Source organism: Gracilinanus agilis, chromosome 3, assembly GCF_016433145.1.
Source record: "Gracilinanus agilis isolate LMUSP501 chromosome 3, AgileGrace, whole genome shotgun sequence".
Classification (NCBI taxonomy): Eukaryota; Metazoa; Chordata; class Mammalia; order Didelphimorphia; family Didelphidae; genus Gracilinanus; species Gracilinanus agilis.
This window is the reverse complement of record NC_058132.1, coordinates 170,181,834-170,192,513: the sequence shown is the minus strand read 5'-3', so window position 1 is coordinate 170,192,513 and position 10,680 is coordinate 170,181,834.

Sequence of the window (10,680 nt, the reverse complement as noted above, 5' to 3'; positions counted from 1 at the left end):
ACCCTGGGCAAATCATTTAATTCTGTCTCAGTTTTCTCATCTATAAAATAAACTAGAGAAGAAAATGGTAAACCACTCCAGTATCTTTGCTAAGAAAACCCCAAATGGGGTCACAAAGAATCAGACACAACTGAAACAACTGAACATAAGGAACTAGAAGTCCTAATGCCAGGAGACAAATTTAACTTTACAGATATTACTATGATTTGGTAGGTTCCCTTGAGTAGAATATGGTTCTGGATGGCAAAAGAAACAGAATAGGTAAAAATGGGCTGGGGAAAGAAGGATAATATTGTATATTAGGAAGATAAACCTTTGTGAGAAAATATAGGACCAGAAGGGGAAAACATGATGGACAACATTTGGGTGGAGATCAGTGTAGAGATAAACAAGTGATTTTATCATCAGAATATTACCATAGGATGGCATTGGTGAACCTATGACATGCATGCCAGAATGTGCCAAAGTGGGCTGCTCCCTTCCCCCTCTCCAAGTGTGCCTGATTTCTCACATCACCTGCCTCTCTGCCCAGCATCCCAATGGGAGTGCTTCCTCCTTCCCCTATCTGGGGTAAGGTGGGGGCCTTATATGCAGTATAAGGATTGTGGTTTGGGCACTTGGTCTCTAAAAGGTTCACCATAACTCTCATAGGATATGTGAATAAAAAGGAAAATAAACGAGGAATTCCTATACAGTATTGTCCAGCCAGACCTATCTTCTTGCTGTTTCTTACAAATGAAATTCCTGACTCATCTCTGTGTCTTTATACTGGATGTTCCCTTTTCTAGGGGGTACATGTTTCCCTCCACCAACTCTCTTTTTGTTTCTGCTTCTTAGAATATTTCATTTCCTTAAAAATTCTTCTCAAGCACCACCTTCTACATGAAAAGTCTCCTGATTCTTCCCTCTGGCCAAATATTTTCCTCCCCTTGAAAGAAAACCTACTTTGTATTTTTCCTATATACATTTTGTACATATCTATTTTTGTACATATTGTCCCAATACAATTGTAAACTCCTTGAAGGTAGGGCTTCTGCCATTTTTGTCTCTAAACCCTTACTGCCTAGCACAGTTGCCTGGCATATATAATAGGTGCTTAACAAATATTTGCCGAAGCAATGACTGAGTGAGTGAGTGAAAGAGATTTCAAAACTCACAAAGACCCATGATATAGACTTCTACTGGAACTCTCTCTGTTCAATATGGAGCAGCTAATTGACAATAAACTTATTGAATTAACTTCATGATAATTTCTACATTCAATATGTGAAGGAAATAAAGGAAAACTCTTCTAAATTTGATTCTCATTTACTAGTTGTTATGTTAGAAATGATGGAAACCTCGTTGTTTGTGATAAAAAAAAGAAAGTTATATATCCTTATTTTTCATTTATTTTATCTTTAGGCAATGGGAGTCAAGTGACTTGCCCAGGGTCACACAGATGGGAAGTGTCTGAGATCAGATTTGAACCTAGGACCTCCCATCTCTAGGCCTGGATCTCAATCCACTGAGCTACCCAGCTGCCCCCAAAAGTTATATATCTTGTCATGTATCCTAGGTTGGGAGAAATTGATGTAAAGGGTTCAGAAAAAGGATAGGTAGTATCTCATGGACTAACAATCTATAAGGGATCTAAAAGACATATCAGGCCTCTGAGAGTATAAAGCAAGAATTCAGGTTTGATATAAAAGATAAAAAGCAACTCTTTACAAAATACCTTTTCTCAGGATCAGTAGTTAATGCTAGGGTTCAGAGTTGGGGGTGGAAAGCAGTCATCCTTGTTTAAGCTTGCAAATAACTTCACATACTCTTTTTTGCCTGGCATTAAGAGATAAAGCAAAGGAATAAACTGGGGATTTTCAGCTTCCCATCTATGTAGTCTTAAGCATGCCAATACAGCAAACTTCACCTGTCATCCTGGTAGGCAAGACAAATTCACTAGAGAGAGAGGGGGAAATGAGGAAAGCTGTCCAGCTAAAGCTTTAAAAAAAATGAAAAGCTCAAAATTGCCTTGGGTTTTTTACTTGTCCTCTTTGCGAGCTCTCAGAAAGCTAGCATTTAATAAACAAATAAATTTCCAAAATCGCAAGCTTTCTACTCCCTGTCACCAGGGGAATAAAACATTGACTTATAGTGTGCCAAAAGGTGTGGTAGGCATCATAGGCTTTAGTGATGAGGGAATAAAGTTACAGCATTATTCAAGCTACTTCCTGAAGCCTTCCCTGATTTCCCAAACTGAAAACTTTGCACTTTTTAAAAACATTTTGACATAATTGTCATAATTGCTAGTTATAATTATTTGTGAGTGTGAATACCATCAGCAAAGAGGTGGCTAATCAGCAAAAGAGATGGTCAGGCTATACAAAGAACAAGGAATAAGAGGAAAAAGAAAAGCTTTTATGGTCCATTGGTATCCATTCACTCTAAAGGGGTTTAGATAAGGCTCCCAGGATGTCAGATCCCTCTAATTCCCAGCCAGGATGTATACAAGATAGGATTAAGAGTCACACAGAAATACAAAAGAGCTGGTGGGTTGTATTCTGTAATTAGGGGTGTGGGTGAGGTGTGGATTTCTTATTTGCTGAGATTCCAGACATACCAAAGTATTGATCAAGTATTTAACTCATCACTATACCCATAAATGAGCTACTGGAAAGTGGGGATTATATCCTACTCATCTTTGTGCTTCCCCTCTAGCCTAATACAGTACCTTGAATCAGTCAATCAATAAGTGTTCCTCAAGTTTAATGTGCCAGACACTGTGCTTGAGCCATGGGGATACAAAGGAAGACAAAACCAGAAGACAGTAGGTGCTCAATAAATACTGTTGACTCAATTTCCAAACACTTACTCTTCTAACGAAGACTCAGAAATGGAGTCAAATGGATGAGTCAAGTTCGATGCTGAAAATGTCTTATTTCTACCTTAAAGCAATTATCAAACTAATGTATCAGTCACGAGCACAGCCTTTCTAAATTATCAAGCGCTAGATAAGTGCCAGCTCTTGTTGTTCTAATCTGACATATTAATTTCTTTTGCTATTTTGCTTCAGTGGCCCTTCATTCACCAGTGTTATTGTCATCATGCAATGATACATAATTCTTTGGTTCACCAGTTGGAAGCCAAGCTGACAAAAATCCATGTAAGGGATCCCTCTGGGGGTTTCTGTGGAGATAGAGAAATTGACCCAAATAGGGAGAGTAATTGGGGTCTTTGCTCCCTTCGGGAAAATATATTATTTTATCCTATGGAAAGAGAAGGAAAACATTAGGCATAGGGCTCACATGGAAAGAATGCATTACAACACCTTCGTTTTATTTTGTTCTTTGATTTGAAAGTTAGGCTGGAATATTGTCCTAGAAATAGATGGAAAATTACTGGCAAAGGGAGAAGTTAAAGGATGATTGACTAGACAAATTAATAGCAATATTAATATGAACTGACTTTAGTTGGCCTATGTTTTTCCTCAATATGTTCTATTGATATAACTTCTCTGATTTCTGTTTGCTATTTGCTAGGATAAACCAATTTACTATTTATTATTGGCGATGGTCTTTTGTGTAACCAGCATTGGTGAGGAGTCAAACTGGCAAATATCATTGAAGAGCTAGTCACCAGAGAAGCAGTTTTTTATTCTAAATCTAGATTGTCATATTTAGGACAGAAAAACACAATTCTAGTCTAGTACTCCTCTCAGAGACTGGAGGAAAGAGTATCCAGCCTCACGGAACTTCTTTCTGCTCCCCTTAAGGCAGGAATCATAGTCTCCTTACAGAGAGACACATAAAATCTCAGTGATGTCTATCAATGCTTCCTACTAGCAATCTTTAGATAAACCATGTGAACATATATGTCTTAAATGGAACACACAGACTTTACCTATGCTTCTCAATTTGAAATCTTCCAATCAAGGTGGGCAACATGCCAAGAGGAGCAAGCTGGGAAGAGTTATATAGCAATCTATGACCAGATAATCAAGTCAAGGCTGAAAACTTTCCTCACTGCTAAGGAATAGAGTCATGGAGTGATCATCTTGTGCCTCTGTATGCCATTCCCTTTAGAAATAAGCTGTTTACTTTTTTTTTCCTTAGCTAGGGGTCAAAGAGGCTTTGGTTTGGTGATGAATAAGGCCATGCATGCTATTTTCCTGTTTCTAAACTAGTAATGTGTAGACAAAGTTGAACTTGTGGCCCTCTGCTGGGCTGGTGATCAAGGAATAAGAAACACATCGAAGGCAGGTTCCTCTTCTAGAATAATGTCATATTTTAATTAAAGGTCATATGAAGTAAATCTAAACTAAAAAAATACTTTCTCAGTTTTTTCTTTATTCAATGTGTTGAACAGATGGATCTTTCTACCTGTGTTCTTAGAATTTAAAAAGGAAAAAAAAGGTAGAATTCTGCCCCTATCACTTAGCATAAGAGCTTGCACCTGCCAAAAATTGAATTTGTGCTGTTGTTTTTTTCCCCACTTGGGAGCAGGGGAAGGTTAGGCTAACATGGAGTAGTGAAAAGAATATTAGATGTGGAGCCAGAAAACCTGAGTTGTAATCCTGCTACCCACTGCTGTCATAAGTAAATGAGATTGAGAAGGGTGGGAGAGAATTACTGGCTGATGCAACAAGTTAGCATGGCCATTCTTTGGACTACAGATCATGCTATTGGACATATATACCTTAGAGACCAAAGACAAATAAAGCTCTCATATATAACAAAATACACTTTTATAGTAGCAAGAAAGGAGAAACAAAAGTACTGCCCATTAGTTGAGGAATGATTGAATAAGTTGTGGCATATGGTTGATTGTAATGAATATTATCATTTCGTAAGAAATGACAAAGATGGGGTGGCTAGATGGCTCAGTGGATTGAGAGCCATGCTTACAGATGGAAGGTCCTGGGTTCAAATGTGATTTCAGACATTTCCTAGCTGTGTGACCCCAGACAAATTGCTTAACCCCCATTGCCTAGCCCTTCTACTCTTCTGCCTAATAAACAGAATTAATTTTTAGATGGAAAGTAAGGGTTTTTAAAAAAAGATGAAAAAGATAAGCAATTCAGAGAAACATGGGGAAATTTCTAGGAATTGATGCAGAAAGCCTAGAAACAGAACAATATATGTAATGACTATGAAAATGCGAACTAAGGAAGCCTAAAATGAAGCCATCAGCTATGTAATTGCAATAGCCAGTCTCTGTACCAAATACAACATTAACATATTCACATTCTTTTCCTTGGAGAGGTGGTAGCCTACAGGTACAGAATCTTCTTTACAGATATACAGTAAAACTTCAAATTCGACACACACAAATTCAGGTATATGTGGTTGGCAATTGAAAAAAATTTAAGACAGAAAAAATACATAAAATAATATTTTAATTATATACTAAATATATGTGTATATATACTAAATATATGCATGTGTATAGTATATATATATACTAAATAAAACCATTTTCCCAAGTGGTATAAAGTCTCCCAGCAGTTCACTCCATGACACTCATTCTTGTTCTGATAAGCGTTCGTGTGAGTTATTACATTATTTTGTGCCAAACATTAGCTTCAGCATCAATCTTTGTTCAGAGTTGTTGCTTGTTACAAGTCATGCCTGTGTCAGAGCAGTGCTTCCTTTTGTTTCATTAACACTATGTAGTTATTAATAATGACCCCACGGTACGAGAGTCGTGATGCTGGCAGCTTGGATAAGCCTAGCAATAGTCATAAAGTGCCTGAGTATGTTCATATAAGAAATATTCATGAAGTAATGTGGTTCATTGTGATGCATGCTTTTCAACTTACCCAAAGGGTCTTGAAACATATTGATCACACAAAATTCCTACAGTAGTTAGAGTATTGTTGGTTTTGCTTAACAATTTTTCTTTGTTTTGGGAAGGAAAGATTTACTAGGTTGGCTAAGGGAGGTAAATAGGGAAATGACTATGATGTAAAAAGTGACAGATAAAAATGTTCATTTTTTTTTAAGTTATCATGGCCATGGTGTGCTGGGAAAGATCTACTGCCTTTCCTTCTCTGTCCATGTTCATCTCAGAGTGTGAGAATATTGGCATGAGGAGAAACACTTATTCACAGGAGGAAAAGAGAGAGCAAAGCTGACATTAGCTACCAGTTGTTTTCTCAGGCTTATTTAGAAAGCAACAAGAGGGACCTTCATCACTGGTATTCGTGAAGGACATAGTGGAATAAATGAATCCTGGTTATCTGAGAAAATGTTTGGAAGTGAGAGCTACTGACTTTAGGTAGAGAATGATAGTGTAAACAAGAGGGAGAGATGGCATAGTAGCATCAAAATCAGTAGAGGAGTACTATGTCTGAGAGGGAATGCAGAGGACCCAAGCTCCACCTATTTTCCAGGAAGAGAGACCACATACTGAAGTGGTTGGCATACTCTTTTTTTTAAAACCCTTACCTTCAGTCTTAGAATTAATACCGTGGATTGGTTCCAAGGCAGAAGAGCAGTAAGGGCAAGGCAATGGGGGTTAAGTGACTTGCCCAGGGTCACACAGCTGGGAAGTGTCTGAGGCCAGATTTGAACCCAGTTTGGCATTCTCTTGATCTCTACTCTCCTAAAGGGAGAGAGACTGCATAGAGAAATCCAAATTGTAGTGCCTTCAACAAGCAGTGTGTGAAGGGTTAAATTTTGGGGGGCAGGAGTTTGATCAAAAGCCAGTGTGCAGTTTATTAAATGCAAAACACTTAGTTTGTTATTAGGAAAAATGGATAGGAAATAGGAAGGAGGAAAGTGAAAGTAATTTTACAATAACTTGTAACTATACCCAAGATTCCAATCCTAACTAAATTTTTCTTGAAAACACTACATCTATCTGCCTCAGAATCTTCTGGTAGGCCAAAGCCCTTGCCCACACTCACTACTCTCTCTATTTGATAATATAACCACTATCTATTTATGTTATCTATACAAGTTCATAGATAATCAATAAGGCTATTAAACCCTTAATTCACTTCTCTGACTCCAACCAGAGAGATTGCTAGCAGCACAACCTCTCCCTAGGAGACCCAGAGACCAAAGCCCTTTCCAACAGTCTGCATCTTATAAGCCCCACTAAGCCACACCCTTCTAACTTTCACCAACTGCCAAACTGCACAGTACGGGGTCTTTCTGAAAAATATTATTGCTTCTTTTTCTCTTAAATATAAAAAAGGAAGAGATTAATAAAAACCCTCTTAATAAGTGATGCCTTTGCCTTAGAGAAGGAAGCCTTTGCCTGAAGATGTACTGGATATTTATCAATATCATTATTATATCATATATTATACATTATATAATAATAAAATTATTTAAAATATGATTAAAATGTTATTAAATTATTATTTAACATCATTATTAAATAAATTTAAAAAGTGGACTAACATAAATAAATAAGAGAATAAGTAAAATAAAAAATTATTAAATTAAATTAATAAAATTAAATAAATAAAAATAAAAATTATTATTAAAACAAAAAGCTAGAGTAAAGGCAAGGCTCCCAGACCGTGCTTGTGGAGAAGAGAGGAAAAGGGAGGAGCTACAGAACTTATAAAACAGTAACATGACCACACAAATGTGGAGGCCCAGGAGAGATTAAAGGGGATGTTGGGAAATACTAAGAGACTAATGGGGGATGAAGTCCAAGGTTCAAAATCTCCATTTATACAGGAGTCAGAAAGACCTGTCTTCAGCATTCAAATCTGGTCTCAGACACTTAAAAGCTATGTGGCTCTAGGCAAGTTACTGAACTCTAACTGCCTCAGTTTCTTCATCTGTAAAATGAGCCGGAGAGGACAATGGCAAACTGTTCCCACATTCTCTTTGCTGAGAAAACCCCAGATGGGGTCCCAAAGAGTCAAAGACAACTGAAACGCCTGAACAACAACTACAACAAGTGACAGCTTCTATCCTGCTGCGGTGCTCTCAACTCGAGGAGACATCCATCAGATTTACTTATTCAGTATATTTCCTCTCTGTCAGATCTGGTCTGTCTATGTCCATCCACACAGACAAGCTGCCCGAGGAGGCAGGCACACTGAGACCGAGAGGGAATTGGCCAATGATGAGCTGAACACCCAAAGGTAAGACTAATTGCTGCCTGGACAATATTGCCTCATGAAGTCATTTTCCTTATCCCTAAGGGTGAGCCCATTGCAGAGGCCAAAACTTGTAACAGCTAGTTTTAAATGAACCACTTGGTAGATGTAAAATCAGCATTCTTGCTATTCCAAATGCTGCTACGAGAGCACTTTTTCTTGAGTGAAATACCCACAAGGGTACTTTTAGAAAGATATCATTTCAGTCGACTTAAATGATTCCCTAGTGACTGGAGCATTGATGTCATATCCAAAGATGCTAAGTAAAAATGGGACAGTGTTGCAGAGTAGGAAGACCACAGAACCCGAAGCCTGGCCATCTGGCTTCAAATCCCACCTCTAGCACTTAAAAAAATTGTGTGACATTAGGCAAATCCCTAGACCCAAAAGATTCAGGCAAATCTTCCTATGCGAAATGAGGATAATGAGAGTTATACTAACTCTCAGGGTTGTTGTGAGGTTGTGTGTCCTTTGGTTTGGAAATCTCAAAGAAATGGGAGCATTAGAGGAGCCTGGCCCAGGAAGGCAGTGACATCTGAGCAGCCTGGCAAATGGGTATGGAGCACCTGCTAAATGAAAGGCCTCCCATTCAGTAAAAAATAGTTCAAATCATTGGTTTGACATTAGGGAAATGAAGCACCTAAATGGTTAATTTTTTTTTACTAAACTGGCTAGATGTTTATATAGTAAAACAGGCTGGTGACTTGCAAATCCAATCCATGATGATTTCTTGTATAAATGTGGGTCAGGGAAATGTTGCTGAGGTGTGCTTTCTTCCATAAAAATGAGGAGCTATCCCTATGCCAATTTGCATTTTTATCTTAAGTTAAGTACCCTGGAGATTTCCCAAGACCCTAGAGGTTTACAAAGCTTAAAATCATGAGCATCTCTTCCTCCATCAAAAGTAACCTGCTGAGTTGCAGAGTCAGTCAAAAAAGATCTCTTTTCCTAATGTACTGGCTCAGATGGCCAGAAGCAAACAGGTTTAGAAGAAAGTCCTATGTAGGAAATCATAGGTTGCTGATTCCTTATATCTTCAGTAATAGCTCCATTAGAACTAATTGTTGGTATTTTGCTTGGGTTTTCTGTAACCATAATACCTCACATCCCCCAAGGCAGAGGATGGAGAGCTGTTTCTCTACATCCAGAGCTGTCCTCTGGAGGGGAACAAATCAGAGAGGTCATTCTAGGGATACAGGGAGGGGAAAGAAGTAAATAACATCTGGGGCCACAACTGGCCTTCCATACAACTAAAATCAAAATGCACTTCTCCTGGCCTACTCTTCTTAACTCTTTTTTTTTTAATTTTTCTTTTTTAAATTTGATTTTTGGTCATGCAAAACACACTTCAATATTGGTCATTGTAAGAGCACACTCACGCATAACCAAAATCCCAAAATAAAACCATAAGACAACTCCAACAGATCTTTCTCTGGAAGTGAATAGCATTCTCTGTCATAAATCCTTAAGATTGTCCCAGATCATTGCATTTCTGAGAGTAGCCAAGTTTTCACAGATAATCATCATCCAATAAGGCTGTTACTGTGTAAAATGTTCTCCCTGTTCTGCTTATTTTGCTCTGCATCAGTTCCCTCAGATCTTTCCAGCTTTTTCTGAAATTATCATGCTTATTTCTTATAGCACAGTAGTATTCCATCACCAATATGTACCACAATTTGTTCAGTCATTCTCCAATTAATGGACATCTCCTCCATTTCCAATTCTTTGCCACCACAAATAGAGTAGCCACATTTTTGTACAAGTGGGTCATTTCCCCTTTTTTATAATCTCTTTGGGTTACAGACCCAGCAATGGTATTACCGAATCAAAGGGTATGCACAGGTGTTTTTTTTTTTACATTTTTTAACCCTTAACTTCTGTGTATTGACTCCTAGGTGGAAGAATGGTAAGGGTGGGCAATGAGGGTCAAGTGACTTGCCCAGGGTCACACAGCTGCAAAGTGTCTGAGGCCGGATTTGAACCTAGGTAGAGAACTCCCGTCTCTAGGTATATACAGTTTTATACCCCTTTAGGCATTGCTCTAAATTGCCTTCCAGAATGGTTGGATCAGTTCACAACTCCACCAAAAATTCATTATTCACATCCCCCCAACATTTACCACTTTTCTGCACTGCCATGTTGGCCAATCTGATAGGTGTGATGTGGTCCCTCAGAATTGTTTTAATTTGCATTTCTCTAATCAAGAGTGATTTAGAACATTTTTTTATATGATTATTAATAGCTTTTATTTATTCATCTGAAAATTACTTGTTCATATCCTTTGACCATTTGTCCATTGTACCCCTCCTAACTCTTGGATAGTCTGATGCCCATTTGCAACACCTCCATTTGCTGATCCATTCCTCCCTACTTGGTACTGTTACCTGATGTTTATACTCTATTTTCTTCTGAAAAAGGTTTTCCTTTTAGTGGCTATTGAGTCAGCCTCCACATGAGGAAGATCTGGTTCAAGTCCTGCTTCTGACACACACTGGCAGCCATGATCTCAGGCAATTGCTTAACCTCTCAGTGCTCTGGATAATTCCATCAAGTTCCTGTGTAAAAGTCTGGAGGAGAAG